At 38.6% G+C, this 25,067-nt stretch overlaps 1 protein-coding gene across 7 annotated transcripts in view; it reads right to left on the bottom strand.

The window, feature by feature from the left end:
• Positions 1-25,067, bottom strand: part of slc25a21 (solute carrier family 25 member 21) — a 77,938-nt gene that overhangs the window by 42,186 nt on the left and 10,685 nt on the right. Inside the window, exon 1 of one of the 7 annotated variants that reach the window (XM_058399807.1) lies at positions 10,560-11,219. The exons of the other annotated variants lie outside the window; for them this stretch is intronic. The gene's annotated coding sequence lies outside the window, so the exon portion shown is untranslated. Of the gene's footprint in view, positions 1-10,559; positions 11,220-25,067 lie in introns of those variants that run through there. 7 annotated transcript variants of the gene reach the window in all.

The raw sequence follows: 25,067 nt of genomic DNA, 5'->3' as shown, positions 1-25,067 counted from the left end.
GGTGTAGAAAAAAACTTTACTTACTAAAAAATTATATGTACTTTCCTTTCTTATTTCCTTTGACATTTGGATGTCTTTTAATTGAATATTTTTTCTGGACACTGTGTGCAGCAGGACCTTAATTTGCTAGTCACACAGAGCTTATAGTGGCCAAATAGTGGTATTTACTAGCTAATGGAAACTAGACGTCTATAAAAAGACGCCTAAAATGCCAAAGAGACATATGCTCCAAAATATGCCACATCGATGAGTGCTGAGTGACCTGGGTGAGTCAGGAGATGATTTGAGGACAGCAGATGCTTTCACAATTCACTGTGCACACTTGTAAGACAAAGGAAACACACACACACACACACACACACACACACAGCCTTAGGGGAGTTTGTCTATCCCTTGCACATAAAAGAAAAAAAAAAGATATTAAAGAACAAGACGCAGGGTGGGTGAGTGTGTGTGTGTATGTGTGTGTGTGTGTGTGTGTAAATGTAAAAGGAAGGGGAGAACACAGAGGCCCCAGGTACCTGCCTATACAGTCCCTTCTCTCCAAATGTTTATTTTGGATCAGACTGGCGGCCAACTGGTTGCAATTGACCCTCTACAGGGACGAGTTAGAGAGTGAACATGAAACTTTTCCTTCTGGGAGAAAGAAAGAGGGAAAAACAGTACACACACATACCACACACACACACACTCTCTCACACACACACACACCTAGCCCAGATAAGCTTGCACGCATGCTTACATGTGCAAACAGAGACATAAAGACAAACATATACCCTTGAAAACGAAGAATAAAAATAAACAGAAGGATTGAGCTGATTACACACTACATTTGAGGGCAGTGTACAATACATACAGGTTGCTACATGTACTGTACACTACACTGATGAACATTTATTCTTTACATATCAAATACCAATGTGTACAGAATGACTGTGTTTTTTTAATAAAGAATAATATTAACTAAAGTATTTTGAAACGTAAATATATTTTTTCATGTTTAAGACAAACATAAATTATATATTTTATATATATATACACATATTCACTACAATGAAATCAGTATCTGTTGTATAATGTAAACAAAATGTTTAACGAATCAATACATCAGTGAGATTTTTTGCATTGTTCAAATCACATTTGTATGTGTCCTCAAACTGTAAGGACAGTGAAAATGATGCTTTGTACAGTTGAAATAGTTGAAATTATGTGCTTTCTTCTCTTTATTTGGTGAATAAAATACTGTAACCTGATATCAGATTTGTGATAAGACAACACTGACAAAAACCAGCATGAAAGCTAACCATGCTTGACTGTATTACTTGCGGTAAAAGCAGCAAGAAATCTAGCATAAGCCACATTCTTTAATTTCTCGCTCAGTTGTGCCAAATATGCTTAAAACCGTGACTGGATATTACCCTTATGTAACATAATCCATAACATGCATGCTGGTGTAGTGCGTGTACTTTAATTTTGTGTGTTTAATCATTAATGCTCATCTTTCTCAGTTGACACACACACACACACAAATTCTGTACAAAAAGTGTAAAAAAAAATTGTGCCTGTCTCTTGCATCTGCTTTTATAGAGAATTTGTACCAAAAGTTCATGGTTTGGGGATAACTAGCTAACCTTCTCCGACCTTACACTTCCCAGCTTATACAGTATAAGCCTTTGTCTTTAGAATAACAATCAGTGTGAATATGCAAGTGAACAAACAGTCAGAACAAACAAATCAGAATTTGTCTCTTGGAAATTTGCAAAATGGGAAGTCAATAATAATAAAAAAAAGATAAATAAATAATTTTTTTTTTTTTTTTTAAAAAGCAAATTTAAAATTTTAAGATGTGTAAGAAAACTTCCGAGACCTATAAGCACTTATAAGGCTTATAAGGCATGAGTCCTGCATGTGTTGTTTGAGTCTAAATATTGGCAAATAGCAAAAAACTTTTTTTAACCGTGTTTTTCTGTGTAAATCGTACAGTGATACCTGTACTTTAAGAAAGTATAAATAGATTCCACGAAACCAATTTAGAAATCAACGGATATACTTTCTAAACTTGCTTATGCTACATGTTTTACACAGATCCTGTTAGGTAAATAAGAGAAGTCTGCCTAAACCAGATGTTTTATTTGTTTAGTGAAACAGACATACCTAACTGTTTTAATGAGCTAAATACCAGCTGAGAAATGATCTGTGATGCACTTACACTGTAGAGATACAAAGCAAAGTTGAATGTAATGTTGGAAAGCTGATCAGATGTATGTCAGATTTAGCCAACAGAACAAAACCCACGGAATGAATCAGCGATTATTTCGACGCTGACTGGAATCTGTCAAGCTAAGAGCAACCCTGAGACTTCTATTAAATTAAATGTCATGAGTGATATTTATATTAGGATATAAGAGAGAATGATGTGGATGACAATGATCAAAGTGATTAGTTGTTTTCCATCAGACATTTCTCTTTGATAATACATTACTAAGGTGGCGTTTTCTCCATTAAGAAACAAGGTTACAGACGTAGAGGTTGGTGGAGTGTTTGTGTGACATAGCCTTTAATCTCAGCATAATATTAAATCAGTTTTAGATTATGCCAAATGACATCATACAAAGATGATAGCTAGAATAATTGAGTAAAAAAGTTGTTCTTAGACACTCATGAAGGTACTAGAATTTGAATTTTGTTCTATTTGCAGATAATCTTGCTAACTTAATAAGTCTTATAATAATAATAATAATAATAATAATAAATTTCTGTAAATAAAATAAAATCTGAATTTTCTGCCAACATGATATTAAATAAAAATTAAAAAAATAATTTTATAACAAAAGTTACATTTGCAATAAATAAATAATCTAAAATGTCTAGAAATAAGTTTTATATAATTTTATATTTGTGTAAATATATATATATATATATATATATATATATATATATATATATATATATATATATATATAATTTTATATTTGATTTAATATAATCAAATATATTAAATCAAATATAAAATTTAATATAATATTAATTTAACTGATTTAATATAATATACATTTAAAGATAATTGTATTTATTTCTATGGAAAAGAAGGATTCAAAATCTTCTGCAGACAGAATATTAAATTAAAATTATAAAAATTACTTTTAAAACAAAGATAAATTTGTAAAATCAACTAAAACAAATAAACAAACCAATAAATAACATTCTAAAAACAAGTTTAATAATTTTACATTTGCTTTAATGTAATCTTATTATAAATACATATTAATTACATATGACTACAAAAGAAATTTATAAATTTTTGCATTTGTTCTGTTTGTAAAGTGCAGATGCAGACATCAGCACAACTGAGGGTAAATTTACTGACATCAGCAATCATTTACATTTGGGAGTGAGAAAGAGCTCTGGAGCTTTCTGGTCAGCGGAAGAAGTGATTTGCTCCTGAAATCCCAAGGGTTGTGTGAGACCATGAGTTCCGGAAAGGTGGGAGGGAGTCAGACTGTGCAACAGAGCTTAGTCACCTTTACCCATGCACAAACTTAACTCCACACAAAGAGAGAGAGAGAGAGAGAGAGAGATGAGTGGAGTGTGGGCCCAGCCATGTAGACTAAATACAAGCTCTTAATCCTCATAAACTTCTCCATATGAGTATTACATCCATGACTCTGCAGCGAATGGAACTCATTTTGAGGCTAAAACATTACCAGCACCGCTCCTCCCATCTCTCCTCTGCTCCTATAATGGGTTCTGTGTTCCGCTAAGCCCCACACTGACGCTGCCCCTCACTCCATCCCATAACACACCCCGGCCTGAAGAACTGATGACAGAATACACTTACAGTGAAAAATGCACTGAGAAAAATGTATATGTACGGGCTGGAAAATAATGACATTATTATTCTTTGCGTGTGTGTGAGTGTGGATATCGGCACTGTCTTTGTGTGGTCAGTTAAGGGAATCACAAGCCTGGGCTGCAATAACTAGCACTGGCATTTAAATGGGTATAAATGGGTTACAACACACACACACACACACACAAATAGAGCTATGCTGACCACACCTGAGCACAGTGGCTTGTCAGAATGAGGAAGTGGGAAACCAGACTAGCATATGACTGCAGGGGACTCATTAGTCATGACTGTGACATTTAACCTAAACAAAAATGCTGTCAAGTTCGTCCAGAGGAGCGCTGAGTGTACCATACAGAATCAGTCAGGCAAATCAGACGGCATACAGACAGATAGTTCACCACTGGACACACCCTGACAGAGACCGAGTGAGTGAGTGAGGGAGTGAGTGCAAGAGAGAGAGAGAGAGCCAGAGAGAGAGAGCCAGAGAGAGAGCCAGAGATGAGTGTATCACAGAACAGAGTTAGGCATTCTTTCATTAGCAGACTGCTCAGGTATGTCAGTCAGACACAGGAAACATATTAACACTGACCACAGTTTACTCTGCTAACCACACTGTGGCCCTGTGGGACAGAACTGCAAGGCAGGGTCTGTTTACACACATTTACACACCATAGATACATCGTTTCTCACGCATTTCTCACTGCTAATTTCATTTCCATACACACAATCCATAAACACACAAATAAAATGACCACATACCAAGCCAGTCATGTTGCTTTTGTAAAATCATGCACGTTTCTCCATTACACACTCGGTTTATAGAAGTACTAATGCATGAACTAAAAAAAAAAACGTTTGTCCTGACTGAAAATTTAAAAAGATTGTTTCAAATTTTAGCTACAACAATAAAATTAGACACTATGATATCATTTAAGAAGTTTCAAAAACAAATATGTTAAAGTATCCACAAATCATTTGTAACCCATAAAGCATCAGAGAGTTTATGAGTGCAAGTGCAGGATCGAATTGCTATCCTTCTTATCCACAAGAGAGTGATCATTATTGTCCGCAGTATGCTCCCTGTGAATTGTTTAGTAAGTGAAAAGGTTCTCACCTTTTTTCGGTTTCATAAACTAGCCTTGAATGAACTTATTAAAATCATAGCTTAACTTTGCAATTCCCTACTGTTTAGATTTTGGCTTAAACAGCGGTTGTACCATGTGCTGCTCTACAGTCACTCATCTCTGAAAACAAAACTTTCTAAGCATTTCGTTCCCATAGTAAGGCTTAAGTCATGTGAGACAGTGTTAATCGCTTTTCCATAGCCAAACCCAAGCTCTGTTATGCTTCCTCAAGACAAAATGTGATTTTAATTTGTATTTCTACATTATATTTGTAATAGACAGAACTCCTTGATTTCTAATTTAAAAATGTGTTGTAAAGCACAGTTAAATATTTGCAAATCCAATATATACTTAATTAAGATTTCATTTAAGCTACGGCGTAAACACAAAACATGCTGTAATTATTCAGATATTTAAATAAAATACAACATAATTTAAATGAAATAGAAATGAAAATGATAAATCTGTCCACCCTGTACTTTAACAGCATGTTTATTTTATCCTACAACATTGTGCAGCATTGTACATTTCATACTAAAGTATTAGGCATGGCTATTATATATTTGTTATTGTGCCCTGATTTCCTCTCTATTATCCTGTATGTTCACTCCGTCACTGGCTTCAGTCCATCTCTGTTTTTCCCCTAATAGAAACTACATCTCTTCCATGGCTGGAAGGTTGTAATTTGTAACAGGCGTCTGGGCGGGCTGAGCTCGTCTTCTTATCTGGACAGAGGATCAACAGCAAATCATATCAGAGAAAAAGCCTGTTTAAATATAGCCATAATTACAGCAATCATTTCTTGCTGTCTCCCTCTGGCCCTTCCCTCCTTCCACATATTTTTCTCTTTCTCTTTTTTCTCCCCAGAATATTTCCTTTTCTTGTCTCCAGTAAATCCTGACTCGTGGTGTGGGCTCAGGGCTGACAGTTGCATGACAAGGAATGTTTCCCTTTGTAAGAGTCCACTTCCTCCTCGTGCAGTTTTAGCCTAATTGAAACATTTCCTATTGGGCTCAATCAAGGAGGCAATTACCTAATTATTCGCTTATGCTTTACTCTTTACTCAGACCTATACAGAGTGGAAACCATGAGAGAGAGAGAGAGAGAGAGAGAGAGAGAGAGGGAGAGCTGGAAAGCAAGCAGGAGACCAAGTCATTACATCATTTTTGTCAAATGATGTATATGACAGCAAATAAATGAAATAATCTAACTACTGGATCAAACTACAATTTTTTTTTAACATGCACAGTTGACTCTGAATCTGATTCTAATTTAGTCTCAACCACAGTGTGAAGCCTGAGATTAAAAACCGCAGATTAAAGGAATTCTAATCTTATGTAGAAAACCAAGACACATCAAGTAGAAGGATGTTATGAAACAGGGTAAGGGATAGGGGAGCTTGCCAAAAGTTTTATGAGCTAGTAACGAAAAGTATTATCAAAAGGAGAGAGGGCGAGAGAGCAGGGACGACAGGGAGACATTAACAGTGCTGGAATGTTTTGTCCCAGCTGAACCTGCTTCCAACACATTTAATAATTAGACAGCTCATAAAATACAAATATATCAGCCTCAAGGATAAAAAGGCTTTTTCACAGTTCTCTCTAGCCTCGCACTAGGCCTCAGAAAAAAAAACACTGTTTTGGACCATAATAAACATGATCGGTCTATTAATTGTAAGACGTGACAACTCAATCAGTAAGTCATGTGTGAAATCCATCTTGGGACTGAAGAGTGGTGAGAAAAGCCACACACATAACACACGAATAATCTGTGAGGAAGAGAGGCTATATTCCTGAATCTGACTTTGAACTATACATATACATATATATATATATATATATATATATATATATATATATATATATATATATATATATATATATATATATATATATATATATATATATATGTCTCTATCTGTAAAATAAATAAATAAACATATATATACACACACACACAAACGCACACTCACACAAGGGCAGGGATTTACTTATTTAATTATTATATAGTCTAATAAAATAGCAGAAAACCAAATACAGAAAAAAACTTCATTACATTTTAAGTGATGAGTACTATAGTGTGTTGTGCATTTCCTCTTCAATGTTACACCCACTGCATTTCATTTTTACAGCTGGGACTCACACTTATAAAATCACACTCTTTGGGTTTAAATGCAAATAAAAAAAACTAACTCCTTACACACACTGGCAGCTTGTTGCAAATTAAACTGGTATTGTATGTTTATACCATTATTAACCGATTTGGTTCATGAGCAAAAATAGTTGGTACCCGCTAAAGCATAAAGTGATTTGGATGATTAGGATGTTTACAACCTTTTTACTACAACAGATAACTGCAGAACTAGCAAGAGGGCAGTATTATACTAATAGTAGTAATAATACGTGCGAGTTGCTAGGCTCTTAAATCAGTCATTTGAATCCAGGAATAATCGCTGAGCTGTCTGGGCTTAAGCACACATGCCACAGCTTAATTCACCTGAGCTGAGCAACCAAATTTCAGCAACATGTGACCACTGTTGTCTAAACAAGTGCTGTGAGGCAGGCTGCAGAAGAGATGCAGACACAGAAAGCAGTTAGAATATGCAAGTACACACACACACACACAAAGACACATGTTGTGCAGAAGAAATTAAAAATGATGTCTCACACACACTGGGTGGGCTGTTTTTTTCACCACACGTACATTAATCTTACATACAAAACTATACCCATATTCAAACACCAACGCAAACAAATAACTAAGTGTGCAAACCATATTGTATGGAAAGATACAAGTTCACCTGTTTCAGAGCTCTAATACAAACAGAGGAACTTCAAAACGCAAGTGCATGGGATGCTTTTCCATTCTGATTAGTTGCATCATTGAAAGCACAATGTGCATGTGTGTGTCTGTGTGTGAGTGTGTGTCACAGGAGAGGAATGGAAAGAGTGAGCGACAAGAGAGAATGAGAGAGAAAGAGAAGGAGGGATTGAGAATATTCGCCCAGGTGGTCCTATACCCCTGCTGCCGCTGGGCAGAGCTCTGACGTGAGGGGGAGAACTTGAAACCCATGCAAATGTGATCACTGCTGCTCCCACTGATTGGAACTGCAGCGTATGATTAAATATAATTGCAAAAAAACCTTTTCCAAATGCCTCGGCAGTCTGGAAAAAAAAAGCGTAGAGGAAGGATTTAGAAGTCATTCTTTGTCTTTGAAAGAGAGACGAAGGGAGGGGGGAAGGTTCCGTCTGTTAAGTTTGTGTGTCCATGAGGTTAAATACAGTGTGTGTGTGCATGTGCGTGTGAGAACCAGGGCTGTTTTCATTGCTGCTGGAGGGAGCTGGTAGCTACATGCAGGGGGCTGCGTATAGCGATGCGGATTTGCTGGCAGATAAAGTAGCACAAGGTTCAGGAGCTGAGTGTCACCGGTCTGATGATTGATGGCCAAGGCGGAACGCTTAAGTCAACAGCGCATGAGCACGTCCAGGCCATCCCAAGCAAATGAAAGCGCAGCGCCATTCCACTCAGCACCCATTTAAGGGTCAGGAGTCTCTGTGCACCCGCAGCTCAGCTCACACCATTATGTTATCAAAAATACCTCACACGCAGGAGGCGGCTAGGGGCTAATATCAACACATGGTTTTCAGATGAGAGGAATAGAGAATGTGGATATGATAGAGAGAGAGAGAGAGAGAGAGAGAGAGAGCACAGAAGTGTTTGGGTGGTGGTGCTTCCTCGTCTATTAGTCAGCCATTAGTGAGTGTGTGACAGGATTTGGGGGTTCAGGGTCACTGGGAAGGGGAGCAGGTGTCCCTAGCTGATCTGTCTGCTGTTCTACTTCAACAGCTTAATCATTAAAACACACAACTCTCTCTCTCTCCCTCTCTCTCTCCAATATTCTCTGGCTGTGATATTTGGCTGCATTATCTTTGCTAGCTAGTGAAGGAAAGATGACAAATATTCGTTTTCTTTTCTTCAACTAGGAAATATATATACAGCTGTGTTTGTGAATATTGAAGAATGTGTGTGTGTGTGTGTGTGTGTGTGATCAACAAGGTTAATTACGGAACAAGGAGGTCATTAATAAGCTCGATTGATGTGAAAATAAAGACTGGAATCTTTTCTCAAAATATCCTCAAAGCCAACAACTGTGCTTTTGGTTAGGCTTTAAAGCAATGTTTTTCTCATGTGGGTCCTTTTGAATGACACAACCATCATAAAAATTTAAATTGTATTATATCAGAGTGTACAGCATCAACATAAGTATGTATAAATATCATGTCTTGGCTGTACTACCCCTCCACAGACATAAAGGTATAAAATAAAGCAAGTGAAATAATAAAAGTAATTTTTTCCAGCCAAGCCAATTCAAGAAGCTTTTCTTGTCATCTTGACTAGATATAGCTGACGCAGTACAGAGTGAAATGAAACAATATTCCTCCAGGAACAAGGTGCGACATAAAACACAGAGCTAAGGACTATAGCCAAATGTTCCCACAAGATCAAACACAGAGAAGATATTATTGTCAGTGTGAACATTTTGTACCCTCCAAGACATAAAAACATGCAAACACACACACACACACAAACACACACATCACAGACTCCAGAGTTCTTGAGTTGAGACTAAACTCCACAATCTCATCAGTTGCCTTTTAAACAATTTAAAATTAAATTCTCTATATTTAATTTTGAAATGCGGCCCATCTGCAGCGTAACATGTAATGTTCTAAATATATACAAACAAGTTGAAATGTCTCTCCCTCCCCAGAGAGTGAGAGAGCACAAGAAAGCGAGGCAATGCAGTGGTTTAGAGCATTTTCATCAGTGTGTTTGTCTTCCACTCCAAATGAATGGCAGATGCTGTGAGGAAGGGTATGAACACCAGTGAGACCTTTTCAAATGGCCTCAGAATGTGAGAGAGAGAGAGAGAGAGAGAGAGAGAGAGGGAGGAAAGAAAGACAAGGAACCCCCCACACACGCTTACACACATACACAAAATCACCCAGATTTCTTTGCCGATATCTTATTGCTGCAATCTCCTGTTGATTAAGAGCAGGCCAGGCTGCTAAGCAGAGTGTATTTTGAGATAAGATAGATGGGCGGAAGGGCTCAGGATCCAACTGCGTTGATATTCTGGAGGTCTTGGCTGCGGTGGAGCTCAGTACAGGAACAGCACCTCAGGGGCCATGTTAACTACGGCCATAGAGAGCCCACTATCATGGCTGCACATCACACGGCACACAACAGCCAACCACTTTACTACATACAAAGATCAGATGGTGAACCAGAGGCTGTTACGGGAGACACAGAGCTGAAGGGCTTTTAGTCAGAAACACATAAGAATGAAAAATCCAGACTACTCTACTTTCCAAACTCGATCGTGTTTCGCCTCGTGACAGCTTTTTCTACTTCTACACTTATTCCAAAATCATGACAAACTGGAAAACGAGTAACAACGAGACACCTGATTATTTTCCATCTCAAATTGGAAGCATACCTTAATTTATATGACACAAAAGGTGAAATTCGTAATATGGTGTTAGTGGTATATATTTGTAGCAATCTGTTTTTGCTAACTTCACCTTCCAAATCTTCTTCTCTTCTTGGCTAAGTCACCTTTTGTTCCTTTCCCCTACATCTCTCCTGCCGAGTCTCCCAGCTGCAGCCCAAGCTGAGTACCTCTGATTTGGGTTAAGTGATTATTACCCCACTGTGGTTTGGGAAGAGATGCAGTCTGGAAAGAAGACAGCACACACAGACACACACACAAATGCTCCTACACAAGACCCCATTGTGCATGAGTATGCATGCTGTGTGTTTAGATGCATGGGTGAAAGTCCATGTGACCACGTCGCAATTTTTTTTTTTAAACATTGAAGGATATTTAAGTAATGTGTTGGACACCAAATCCAGTCTCACAGCTTGGCTGAGAGAGAACAAGGGAGAGAGAGAGAGATGCAAACACTTATTTACGACCCTGAGTTAAACTGTCTCTCACTGTGTAATTCTTTATTTTTTACTGCAGGCTGGGGTGAACAAAGTGCATGTTCTGTTATTCTTCCATCCTCCTCTCCCTACATAAACTGTGCAGATTTAGAGCAGAGTTTCATCACTTCCACAGGGACCTGCATTAGCACTGCTTCAGGTCTATAGACACTTCTGACTCACAAGCACTGAGGATGGATCTTAATCAACTCCATCACTTCAGGTCCCAGTGCACAGTTGTTTCCACTTGAGTCTTTAAAGGGGGAAAAAAAACAAGATGTACAAGGAGTCATTTAGTGGCTAAATTAAAATTTTAAGATGTGCTTTATATATGGTAGGAAAAGCTGGCACCAGCAAATAAAATATGAATAAAGTATGCAGTACAAAAATAAATTTCAAATATATTAAGCATTCAGTAGACAATTCTATTAAAATCAAGAAATAATTAGGAATAATCACATAAAACATATGTATATGTATACTAGATTTATAAGAGTTAACTTAAACATAAATAGCTCTGAAAACAAATAAAATCACTCCTTTTATTAATGAGTTATACTTAGTATTACAGGGCAGAAAATACTTAATGCAATTATATAATTTCAGTTCTATATATATGTTCACTATATATATAAAATTTATATATTTTATATATATAGTGAACAGAGGTAATTAATTCTACATAGAATGATTTTTAGAAAATTGTATACACACACACATTATATATATATATATATATATATATAATCATAAACTCACATCTGATTATACAAATATTATAACAGAGCCTGTTCTTCTGAATGGCATCCAATAACTGAGTAAAAAAACCCTGAAAAATGAAACCTATATTAAACACATTGTGCCAGTATGTGTACAGTGATACAAGATATAAGCACCAGCAAATGGCAGCTCTTATGAATTACAGAAAGTTGTGTTGAATGCACAGTGAGCATGCTGAGTGATCTACGATTTTTCTTATTTTGTGGCCTTGCAAATGACAAGGCATTTCCAAGCAGTGTGTCATGACTATGTCAGAAAACGATGATTAGTCACAATTAATAGCCAGAATCACAAGACAAATAAAGACAGTTTCAATAATAAGTTTGGTCATAAATATGTAACCGTAGTAAGCACATTCATTCACTGCGGCACTGGCATGATTTGAATTATATTTGCAAGTTTTAAACAGGCAGCCCAAAGTTAGGCAGCCATTCCCAATAAATTCTAGCAAAAAATAAAGGATCAAGTCACTTTTGAAGTAGCCGTGTAGCAATTGTGGTCCGTACGCCTCGCTCTCTGGGGGGGTCCATCAGCAGTATGTTTTATCAGTATCTCCCATTTGCTCTGTAACAGCTTACAATGAGTTGCATATGTCTAAGAGCACTTGTATGTAAGTACAAAGACACAGACAGAAAACTACACTGTCTCCTCTCAGATGACTTATTCTAATCAGTTTTTCCATCCTGAAATTTCATCCTGAATGACTTGGAATCTTCAGTTAGTTCAGAGTTTGACTATAATAATTGACTCCTATTTCATCATGTTGATTCATTTTCACTTTGGTTACCAGTTTCCTACAGTATTTACCCACAATCCGCTAATAGAGCATCAGTGGGATTTATCCTTTGGTGTTTCTCTATACAAAGAGTGTGATGCAGCAGCACTTTAGTCTGTAAGTCTGTTCAGCTCTCTCTTGCCCTTATTTATATGCTCTGATGAAACAGATACAACATTCATACTAATACCACCATCAATGGCATTTGCCGGCTGTTATCTCATAAACTGGCAACTAGCTAAGCCAGAACCCAGAAAACTGCAAACTCAGCAAACAACCCAACAAAACTGCATCATATAACTGTGTTGCAATCTGGGGTGGTTGCTGCCTCCATTACTGAACCCTTTTGAAGTTGTCACACTCTTCGGGAGCTAACAACAAAACCTGATCCTGTTTAATTTTTTCTCATATGAAACACATTTTAGCTGCATTAGCAATGCCCCCTAGTGACATCAGTGCAGCAGACAATAGCGAATTTCTCCTAGGAAAAATTAAAATGCAGCATCAATCAACATATGAGCACCAGAATTACTAACCAATATTCCAACATAAACACATTTAATGTTTTTTGGGGTGGAAATTTCGTTTAAACTGTGGACATGGACAGCAGTCAAATGCAGCAGAGCTGCATGACCAATGCATATGTGCGTCAAATGTATAAAAAGCAGCCGCCAAAAGGTATAATTAGGGAATGTCTAAAACAAGGATTCCCCTTTGAAAAATAAACACTGTAGGCCAGTGGGAAATGCAAATGTGTGTTAGTACTGAGTGAGGCACAGATTAGCCGTACTGCTCTAGTGCATGTGGATGATGACTCACTCATTGCTGCTCACATTGGCACAGAAGGGGCTCCATATCTGGCTCTCCCTGCACTCTGCTCTCACTCTCAAAACAAGGCCAGTCCAAAGAGCAAACATCAGCTGGGAGACCACCAGGGTGACTCGCTCGCCTTGTATTTGTTTAAACTTTCACGGCTTGGCTCAGCTACTCCGGGGCCATCTCTCACCCTTTGCTTTTTGCCTAGTTTGCACCCATAGGCAGCAGGCTGCAGAAGTGTCTTCCTCCAGCTGACCCTGGTGGTGATGCTGCCCTCTGGCCTTCAGTCATGGCGGGGGTCCTGACCCTTCCAACTCTTCCCACCAGGCCTGACCGGCTCTGGGCCATTTGCACAGGCCCCACCCAGAGAGGAAGTAAGTCATCTGCATTTGCCCCTACTAACAGACCGAGGCTCCAGTACCGCAGGCCGAGACGGTTGGGAAAAGAATGAGCTGAAGAGATGGATGAGCTCTCAGGGTGGCCGATGCATCTGGAGGCCGAATGCTGAGGCAATGATGAGCGTGGACCAGAGGAGCTATAGGCAGTCTGTTGTTTTATCTTCCCCTGCGATTCCCCCACTGGCCATTAATGCTGGGCCATAAACGGACGGCGCTCAAAACATATTTGGGTCGTGATGTCATGAGCATGTTTTATAGTGCTTGCAGTCAAAACACAACCCAGCATCCACATGTGTGAGGTAAGATTCCCCCTTTCTCACTTCACTCACACCTATGCTCACTCTCTCCCTCTTTCCTGCAGCTCAAAAGCCAGAGAGCTGCTGCTGGGAAGAATAGGCATGAGATGAGGCAGGCTGTCTGAGCTCAGGATGGAAAACTGGAACATGGTTTATGATCTGTGCTCCCTATCTTCCAGTAAAATTCACACCAGAGCTTTTTCCAGTGAAGCAGCATCACTAGCCACCCAGCCAATGATAACAGGCTGACGCGCGTGGAGAAGCAATCCAAACACATCAGGAGAAGCTCTCCATGGTGGAAATGCCTGCAGGCCATTTTTTCTACATCATCTCTCTTTCCACAGCCTTCTGAAGCCCAAACACACAAGCACACACACACACAGGGATCCCCATTTAGCCTCACTGCTAATGACTTGCAGCACTAATTGAACCATGCAAGATTCCATCTCCTCCCTTTTAGGACACAGGATGAAAGCACCTCATTATTTGGTGAGTTCCTCCTGTGGATGAAGTTTTGGATGATTAGACAGTTGTCAATGGGGAAGCAACAAGCAACATAAGGAAGTTAAAACTTTGAAAAGGGTACTTCTTACAAAAAAAATCAAATAAAAAAGAATTCTGCCTTTGATAATTACTAAGCATAAAAGACAATGATAAAAAATGAAATAAATAAAATGAAAAGATGAGCCTATGCCTTACAGTGAACTCATCCAGTAAACAGATGCTGAATCTGATGCAAGAAGGACAGACAAGTCAGGGATAACATGCAATAAGTCTGGATAAAGAAAACAGAAACAACAACAGAACTACACAAGCTATATGGAATTCAGGACATCCTCGCAACCTGAGACAACAGGGCCATCTGCAATGTTCCCATGCCACAGTAAATCACCGTACTGCAAGCGCTGATAGGACCCAGAGTCGCCCACAACGATGCGGAGTGGAAAAATGCACATGTGTATTCTCTCTTCGCCTTGAAATTCAAGGTAACGAGTGATTTGCACAGCTAAATCAAAAGCAAGTGTACGTGAAGCGAATTTTGACTTTGTGAGAACAACATAAAGGCCCATGAACATGCTTCACATTAAAGATATGAAAGCACACTTTAATCCGTTTGCCTTTCCTCTCACAAAAGCAGGTCTCACAGAGACAGATTCTGTTAGTCATAAAAACATGCGTTTGACTAATGTACCAAATGCGTACCACATTATTGTCATTATTGTTATGATTCATTTTAGTCTGTGCGGGACAGGGTTGTATATACATGCTGATTCTGCTAAAGAGGAATAAACTGCACTGGCTTTCCATCCACTGCTTGAGGTATGCTTATCTTCGATTTGAGGCTTATCATTCTTGCTGATCTCTTTCTCTCTTTCTCTCTCTCTCTCGCAAACACACACGCACACACACACATGCACACACACACACACACACACACACGCACACACAGAGGACCACAGCAGTGCTGATGTGTGGGAGGTAGTGTATCGCATGGCCCTGTACAGCGACGTCTATGTCAAAGTAAAACTGATTCTGACAGAGCGATGGTAGTGGAGAGGTGGGCCCTCCACATCCTCCCTTCCATTCCCTGCCTCCGTTGCTTTAGGAGATCCTATCGTTCCTCCCGCAGACTAGATTTCTTGGGTGACTTCAAAGCTTGTTCACTAAGTGTTTAGAAGAATGCGATGGAAACAGGAAAATAATGTTCTGATTTCTGTAAACTTTATAACATCTGCTTTTGCTTAGTGTTGGTGCAGCACAGAGCGGCGCCTCGACTCTGCTCTTTTTTCTCCCCCCACGGTTTAAAAATCACCTCACACACTGAATCCAGAATGGCAAAGTGAAAAACAAGAATATACTCTCCTAAGTGTACAATCAAGAAAAAAAAAGAAAGAAAAGAAAACAGATGCTTTAATGGTGAGGGACAATTAAGCTAACCTCTACTTCAACTTACTCTAAGAATGTGATCAATGCAAACTGGTCTGACAAACTGTTGAATTATAATTTAAGTAAATATATATATATAAAAATAGAGGTTCTGCAGTCATTGTCTTTGCTGGAGTTGAAGTGTGTGTCCAAGCCCAAACAAAGTCATCATAAATGCACTGTATGACAGAGAAAAGTACCTTTGGTGTGCACAAAATTCCCTGTGCAATTTGTTGGGTCTGTCTCTATGCTTAAAAGGTACCACGACAAGTCTCCTCCACACACACACACAAATCTGCGCCCAAGGGCTTCTTCTCCTTTCCCTAACTCAATCATGCTCAGGTTTCACTCTCGCCCATCCGAGCACAACTCACTTCCTCCTCCGAACTACCCCCCAGCCTTAAACCGCAACCTTCCCAGAGCAACTCCTTCCACAATGCACAACACCCTCCGTGCTGTATATACATATATACATATATATATATACACACACATACACATATATATATACATATATATATATATACACACATATATATATATATATATATATATATATATATATATATATATATATATATATATATATATATAACAGCTACATACATCTAAACCTTTAAGTGAAATAGATAAAGTAGTATTTCTCTGGTGACAAAGAAGACACCACCTATAGTTTAAATTGCAAAATAAAGGGAATCTGAGAGAGAGAGAGAAAAAAGAATCCGTAAATTGAAGAGTTTTGAGAAACCCGTGGAGTGAATTTTAGTTTCCATCACACTGGCTAAACTAAGTGAAAAGGAACATCAGTACTCAATTGCAGATGAGGCTGTTCTGCACGAGACTGGGCGACCAGTCAGAGAGCTGGGCAATCAACAGAAATTTAGAACAATGTCAGTGAACCCAGCTGACGCCAAATACCAGCTGAAGCAACCTCCCTCTGCTCTGATCTGCTCTCTGTCATCGCCTATTCATCTGCTCAGAGCTGTCACAGTGCATTGCATTGTTTGCACATGCCATTGTTATATGCGATGGGTACGTATTTAAGGCTAATAACTAACAGCTGGCTTGTTTCGAACTCAAACACGCAGGGCACGTTATAAACAGTGTTGTGCTGCGTCTTTCTGTGAGCGAGCAGGTCAGGGTCAAGTGTGTGGGCTAGCTGGGTTCAGTGCAATGTGCTAGGCTCTGTATTTTTGAACACTGCACAGAGATGCTAGGAGCATGTCTTGGGTCAAAATAATGCCAGATCCTCAAGTGCTCCATGATCTTACAGTAAGGGGAGTGCCTTTGTGAATGCAGGTCATTAAGGTGGACAGGACGAGCGCGTGCGCATGGTGTGGATGATTGCGGTAAGGGTCCGGGTCTGGCGGCCTACAGGCTACAGGTCGAGGCATTTGAAAAAGTCATTTCCTCACTTTCCTGCAGCAGGAAAAACAGCAGACCAGAAAAAATAAACGAGGGGGAAATGAGCGAAAACAAATTAAGGTGAGCGACACTGATAGAATGGATGCCACCAGCTATGCGTCGAGAAATGAAAGAAGAAAAATGGAATGAAATCTATGAAAAATTGTTAGAAGCGGCTCACTTTTAGCTTGCAGAAAGGCATGTAAGTGAAGCAAGAGCACAGCTAGAAGATGTGCTGTGACAGCTGAAAGGACCTAGTGTATGGCTACAGACACACATGGCCCTGATTTCCAGTTAATCAGTTGTATGTGTAGCAGTAAACATGACATTTAGGTAACACCTCTCTGCTCCTGCTTGTAGTTTGCTCTGATCATGAGAATGTGGGTTTTAATAATTTTCTAATTCTCCAAAACTGCATGCTTACCCAGTAAACATTCAGCGGCTGTTTGTTTCAAAAGTGCTCCGAAAAAGAAAAAACTATGTCATCAGATCAGTGTCACTTCAGTCCAGATCTGTCTCTGACCATCCCTCTATCTACTTCCTTAGAATCTTACTTCCTGTTCCTGTTGTCTGTATAATGATAAATGGGCTCGAGCTCCATTCAATTACACCGAGAGTGCAAAGAGACAGGAACAATAGGAGCCGGCCAGCGCAGTGTGGCATGGGCCTGCTGCATTCTTAGTGACAATTTAGCCTAATTAGCATCAACTTCTGCTCCATCCATCATACTCCTCAAGAAACATAAACAAACTGTCAGCTCTAGCGTAACAAACCGATCACCCAGCTACTTAACACAAATTATTCTTACATGAAATGCTGCTTCTCAGGCAAGCTTCCCCCTCTAGGCCATTTGGGAGAACGGATGGCTATTAAAATTGAAGACATATGTTCCAGTCAAGTTCAACTCCCCAGTCTACTGTGGCTGAAGCGGTGACAGTTTAGGCAGGCTGAGATACAGTCAGCATGGAGGAGACTAGCTGTAGCAGAAGGGGAGGTAACATACACTGCTGTGGTAATAATATAACGACAGGTGAGACAGGCCGAACAGCTTATGTTGGCTTTCGTGTATTGAAGGATGGGCTGCTGCACTTGTTTTTGAACTGGATTGCAAGCTTCAGAACGCTCAGGCTGGAGCAAAAAAAAAATTCATGTTGCCTCATAATGAGACAGAATGAGTTTAGGTGTCAGATTTTACTTTTTTTCAGACTTTGGAATAATTTTTTTAATCAAAGAATTTACCTGCTCAGTAGAATGCGGTGGAGGCTGAACGCTTTAATTCGTTTTTTTTTGGTTTTTTTAATCTTACATAATTATTTAATTTGTCTTTCTCTTATCTTCCCTGAGATATCTTCTGTTATTCAGACATTTAATTTTTAGCCTTTTAAATTGTTATAAAAATTAAAAAGTAATGAGTTCATGAAAAATATTACATAAACACTACTAGGTTAAAAAAAAATGTAAATAAATATGAACTGTGCTGTGGTGAGAAACATTCACCTCCCTCCTAACCTTAGAGGTAACTGAGACGTGAAATAAAAGACTGAAATAAAATCGTTGCCACTACTGTGGAGATTGTGTCCTGTGTAGAAGTCTGCATCCAGTCTTGGTCTATAAAAAGCAGCTAGAACACACACCGCAAAATAGTACGATATTACAAAACACACTACTGATAGCCCCAAAAAATACAATAATGACAACAAAATGATTCACGTATTAGAAAATGATAGTTATGGTGCTGTAGTAATAATAATAATAATAATAATAATAATTATTATTATTATTTTTTTTTTTATTATGTTATTAATATATTATTATTTATATATTAATAACATCTCAATAATTTTAGCAAGATGATGAATAAATTGGCCTGGGTTCACTCCTACCATACTTAACATTTAGAAACTATTGCTGTTCAGATTTCAGTAGCGAATGTTGGCGACCCAATATTGTTTACTTTACTCAGGCAGCTTCTCTTAACATTTTAATATTTTCAATTGTCCAAGTGTTTTGTTAAGGAAATATCATAATTCCCTCAATTCCATGTTTATTCCACCACAAATCCATGGGGGAAAAAAATTTCAAAAGGATCCCAGAGCAATGATTATTTGTTTGTTTATTATTCAGAGGCAGAGCGTAGTGCTCACGCTACACTATTAATGATTATATCATTTAAACGGCATGGAAAATAATCACAGCCAGACAATATTTTATCAGGTTTTCCTCAGAACCATTTAGTCTAAATTTGACATGCAGTTTAGACATTCTCTTAAAAAAAAAAAAATGTTGAAACACGCCTCCTTGTTACAAAGTCAAGTTTTACTTTGTGGTTTCATTAAATTTTAATTCAACATTCCCTTTATTCTTAATCCTAGAAGTCATTTTGCTCTGTTAGGGGCCTTGTGGTTAGAAAAGTGGCAGCGAGCCATGTACTGTCTTATACGTCTCATCATTGTGTTGAAGGCTTAAAGCTTCAGTGTGTATGATGTTTAGTAGTTGAAAAGTTACTTAAAGCTGTATAATGAAATGATTTAGATATATATATATATATATATATATATATATATATATATATATATATATATATATATATATATATATATATATATATGTATGAAGGCTATTGTACATTTCTCTTCCTTGTCTAATGAAAACTGGCCAGAACACTTTGTGAGGTTCAGGTGGTTGAATATGATCAACCAAACACCCAAATGTTTATGATGGAAAAAAAATCCATGCCGAGTGTTTGTGTACCTGTGCATTTAAATCAGCAAACTTTGCAAATGTCCCACCTCATTGAGCACGCTTCAATTTTCCTTTTCTTTTTTCATGTTATGTAGCATTTGAAATGCTTGACTAATTGACTAGGAAGTTTGGCAGGAAGCATTTGTTGTTTTAGAGGGCTGATGGCAAACCTCACTCATTTCAGCCAAAAACAGACTATGCAAATGTTAAAAGTAAGAAATGTTCAGAAACCTACACTAAAAAAAAAAAAAAAATGCAATGGGGCCACAAGAAATGACAAATTATTCCTTTTTTTTTCTCTCTCTCCCACCCAAAGCGATTTCTTCTACATTAAAAACTCTAAACATAGTGTGGATGAAACATAGGGACTCAATAAAAAAAAAAAAAAAATCCAGGTTGCTCTGCTAACAACCGTCTTGTGGAAACGTGAGATTTCTTGCCAAGGTGAGAGTGGAGAATTATTCTAATCAAGTTAATTCTCTCACAACAGCAGCATGATGTCATTTGCTGTTTGCTCATTAGCTATTCCTGGTTTATAGCCAGCACTAATTTTCATTCAGTTGTGAAGGTAAATATAAGCCTTGTTCGTTTTTTCAGATTGCTTTTTTTTTTTTTATTTAGAGAAATTACACGCAGATTAGTATGATGTGAAATAACGAGGAAGGGGAAAATAATCTGTTCTTCTAGCATGACTAATAAATGGATTGGCTCTGTCGTTTAGGCAGCTCATGCTTCAGACGGAATGACGCTTGATTTACCCACACGCAAAATGCTCATTTCACTCTCACTTCTCCTCTCACCGCTCCATTTTTCAAGTCGGCTTTCTTCACTTTTCAAAGCCCCGTCTTTCAGCTGAGCTCCCATGATGATTGATAGCACTTATGTGATATTTAGCTTTCGAGAGCTTCTGGCTTATGAAGTTTAGACCTACTCTGGCACTGATGCGTCACCCGATCACATGTCATCACTGTGACCTGAGTGAAAACCCACTTCTCTCGCTGCACTGACATCACTGCTTCACTACTGCTCACCTTTCCCCAGTATTTAACACATCTCCTCTGATAGCCTTTATCTTATCCTCCATTTCCTCTCGCTGTCACCCTCATCCCCTCTATCACATGCACTCTCACTTACTCACTGTACATCTGTGAGAACTGTGGCTTCGTCATCTTATCTGATCACAAACTGAAGATCTATGAAAAGTCATAATAAAACCAGTCCGTGTTCGGTGGAAGCTGAACAGCAGACATTCAGACATGCGCCCCTGACAGCTTTAAACATGTGAAATATGTAGCATGTAAACCTGCAGATTCACTCCGTTCCCTTACGTATTATTCTTTATAAATCAACCTAATAAAAAAAATGCTACTGTACAAATTCATCAGAGGAACACTGATACTGAGGATAGTATGAACTAATGGAATGATTTTCTTCTAATTTTGGAAACGTACAATGATGATGATAATTGGTGATTGGTGTACAGGTCAGAAAAGACGCTTGTGGACGGCAATACTTGAATTTGAGGTTCAGGTGCTGATCATCTGGTGGAGTTCTCAGAGACTGACTCCCAGCGAAAGAAAACAAATCCTAGTCCACTTCCCCACAAAATGTTTCCCGCAAGCAACCTGGCCACCGCTGCACCAGCACCAGGATGTTTGGCTTAGAAAATGACTTGGCCGCTCCTGCAGCCTTTTTTTTTTTGGCTAATTTCCCTTCCCTCTATTTAGCTATTAAAGGCATTTAGGATTAATCATTTTACTGCACAGTATTTTTCTTCTTCATCTTCTTCTGCTTCAAATTATTATTATTATTATTATTATTATTATTATTATTATTATTATTATTATTAAATAGTTGGTGTACATCTATAACAATTATCTGCTTATATAGAAATATAATTTATTACTAATGAGAGTGGGTGGGCTAAGAAAAAAAATTACCAAACAAAACATTTCCTCAAGCAATCAAAACACAAACAGACCCAAGAAAACTGCAGCGACCTGCATATAATCACAGTAAGACATTTCCTCTACAGCAAGCCTCACCATCCACCCAAGGCCATTTATAAACATGAAGGGGGACAAACAAGGAAAGCACGGGCAGTGTCAGCCTGCATTGGTCTGGATATGAGCTGATAAATTGGTGGCTGCTGAAAATTGCCCCTTGGGCACCATCCATTCAGCCGAGTGCAGCAGAGAGGGCCATTTTCAAAAGCACCCCAGAGCTCCGGCATGCATGAGAGAGGCTTCCACCAGGTGATGGGCTTGCACAGAGGAACAAGTGGTTACAGACAAAAAGATATATCTTTGATCTCATCTCCTCCGCTTTAACCCAGATGTTCATAGCACACACACATGCGCGCACACACACACATACACACACATATTTGTCCTACATCTATGTGAAGACAATTATTAATGCAAACTAATGCCTACAATCCTAACCTTAATAACCAAAAAGGAACTTTTTTGGCTTTTTAAATTAAAAAAAAAAAAAAGAATGAAAACATTTTTCTTATGTTTTTTACATCTACCACATGATCCCAAAAACTGCCAGATGACACCTTCAACCACACACACCTGCTAAGAAATACCATGCAACCGAATGCAAGAACCAGCCCGAACTACAGTTAATCTAACTCATTCCCTCCCTTCGGCCATGTAGTAAATGTGAATCGAGTCCTATATAAATTTATACAGTTGAGTCAGAGAAACATTGAAAAGAAGCAGCAGTTTGTTTTTTCCATTTGTAGACATTTGTTTCAATCTCCATTCCTCTGGTTCTGCTCTGTGGAGAGCTTTTTCTGCCAGAAAGCATTTATCGAGAAAGCATCTGTCATATCTCATCGCAGGCCTGCACCACCGAGCGCAGTCTGTGTCAGCGAACTGATAACTTAACCTTTCCCTGATCTGCACTTCAAAACAGAAACAGAGTCCCAAGACTCCCGCCATGTGTGGTCTGCTCTGCGCTTCACTACTCTCCCCGAGTGAACGCTTTATTCTGCAAAATCCACTGAAGGATTGAGACACCTGCCATTTTTCTCCTTTGTCTGTCAGAAATATTTCTGTTTTCTAAGAGAGCCGTCTTGCGGCTAAACGTCAGCGTGCTATATCACAGTATACTCAGGACACCCCACTGCCACGTCCGCTGTTTTTTCCTGGCATTTCTGTGAAACTAGTTGCTATTCCGATCACACAGCTGTGAAATCAAATATCTAAAAGAACGGAATCAAAAGGACATTTTCCACAGCTATTTAAAATCTGGGCCCTGTCTACGTTTTGTACTATTTTAAAACTATCTCAAATAAAGTCTTTCAATTAAATGATGAAATCAGTCAGCTGCGTTCATAGAAAAGAAATTCCGCATTCAGTCTCTCGGAATTGATTAACAAGGGACAAATCACAACAGCAAGGAACCATTAGGATTTTCAGTGCTTTATCATCATAAATTGCTCATACAAATGCAATTAACTTAATAGTTTCCTGATAGATTGTAGCATCTCTATTCTCTCATATTATTTTGAGTGGGCCTATCGTTTACTGCTAGATAAATATTCACCACAGGAAGTTTTTCTAATTTTTCCGCTCAGGGGCAATCACTGCAAACCTCCCCATCTCCACTCCGCCATCCTCCTTCCCCCCTCACTTTTAATGTCATCCCCATGTGAAAGATTTGTAAAGTTCGAAAGGAAGAGCAGACTGAAACAGCACCACAGCTCTCTACTGCCCTCTAGACACAATGTACATCTACAGGGAGACAACAGACCACAGAAAAGACAGTAACCCTGCAAAGGTTATAATGTTGAGATGGCTAAATAGATTTAAAACATCAGACTGTCGAAAAGTTTATTATCTGAACAGAATCTCTAAAGCTGATTGCCTAGGAATTCTAAAGCACTACCGGTTTTATATTTAATAATAATCAAAATAAGAAAAGATACAAAATACAGAAAATGAATATTAGGAACTTATTTTCTGCCTTGTAGCTGAATTTTAATGAACTCAAATCCAAATTTACCCATAACATTGTTCAGATCTATAATATTCCCGAAATCCTAATCAGCCTACAAGCTCCAAATGATCCTAATGGTTTAAAATTGCTTTGTAGACTTGACCAACCATGAAATCGATTGAAACTGTTTCCTGCAGCACAACTTCAGCCCATTGTTTTCATGCTGAAGTCATTCTACAGATTTTTATCTCACAGAGCTCTCTCGCTCTCTCTCTCTCCTGGAAGAATAATGTGTCAGGCAGCCAATGTAGATTTGTGAACAAGACAGCATGAAAGCCGGTCTATTATTCCCTTCCTGTAGTGTGTTAGGACCCACCCAGTGCCAATGGTTAGCATGAGCAAATAGGAATCCTAGATGTAACGACTGTGCACTTTTCCATGACCCAATGTAATTTTTATAGCTTTATTCCACTGTATAATTTCCTATATTTCAAACATAATAAAGAGAATCGCTGCGTTTCCTCCTCCGTCCTTCTCTCACTTGATCCCGATTTTGACATTTGTGTCTGCCTCGATTTTATTGGATGACTCTCTTATTTCGAAAGGATAATAAAACTGTAAACAAATTTAGACCCAGCCTGTCTTCTCAGCGTTGGTTCTCATTACCAAATTCGCCCGCGTTCTCTGCTAATGCACCACGCTTAAGGAAAAGTCACTCTTTTGCTAGATTTCAATCAGAAATAATCGAACGTGCGCATAAATCTGAGAGTCCTTGATTAACACAATGCACAAGCACAGAGGGAAAAGAAATCAAATACGCCCTCAGCACTAGCACTTGTGCCCTACATCAAGACAGAGCAACAACGCAAAACGCCACTTCTCTCTGCTGAGGAAGAGAAGGATGAGCTGTGATCGTCCCTGAGGTACAAACACGTTTGTGTGTCCTCCAGAAACACACACACACAAACACACACACTTGTAAATCAACGGTTCTTTCTTCACAAGCCCTTTTTTGAC

Source organism: Hemibagrus wyckioides, linkage group LG09, assembly GCF_019097595.1.
Source record: "Hemibagrus wyckioides isolate EC202008001 linkage group LG09, SWU_Hwy_1.0, whole genome shotgun sequence".
Taxonomy (NCBI): domain Eukaryota; kingdom Metazoa; phylum Chordata; class Actinopteri; order Siluriformes; family Bagridae; genus Hemibagrus; species Hemibagrus wyckioides.
Note: the sequence above shows the minus strand (reverse complement) of the source record. Positions and strands in the feature narration are given on the sequence as shown.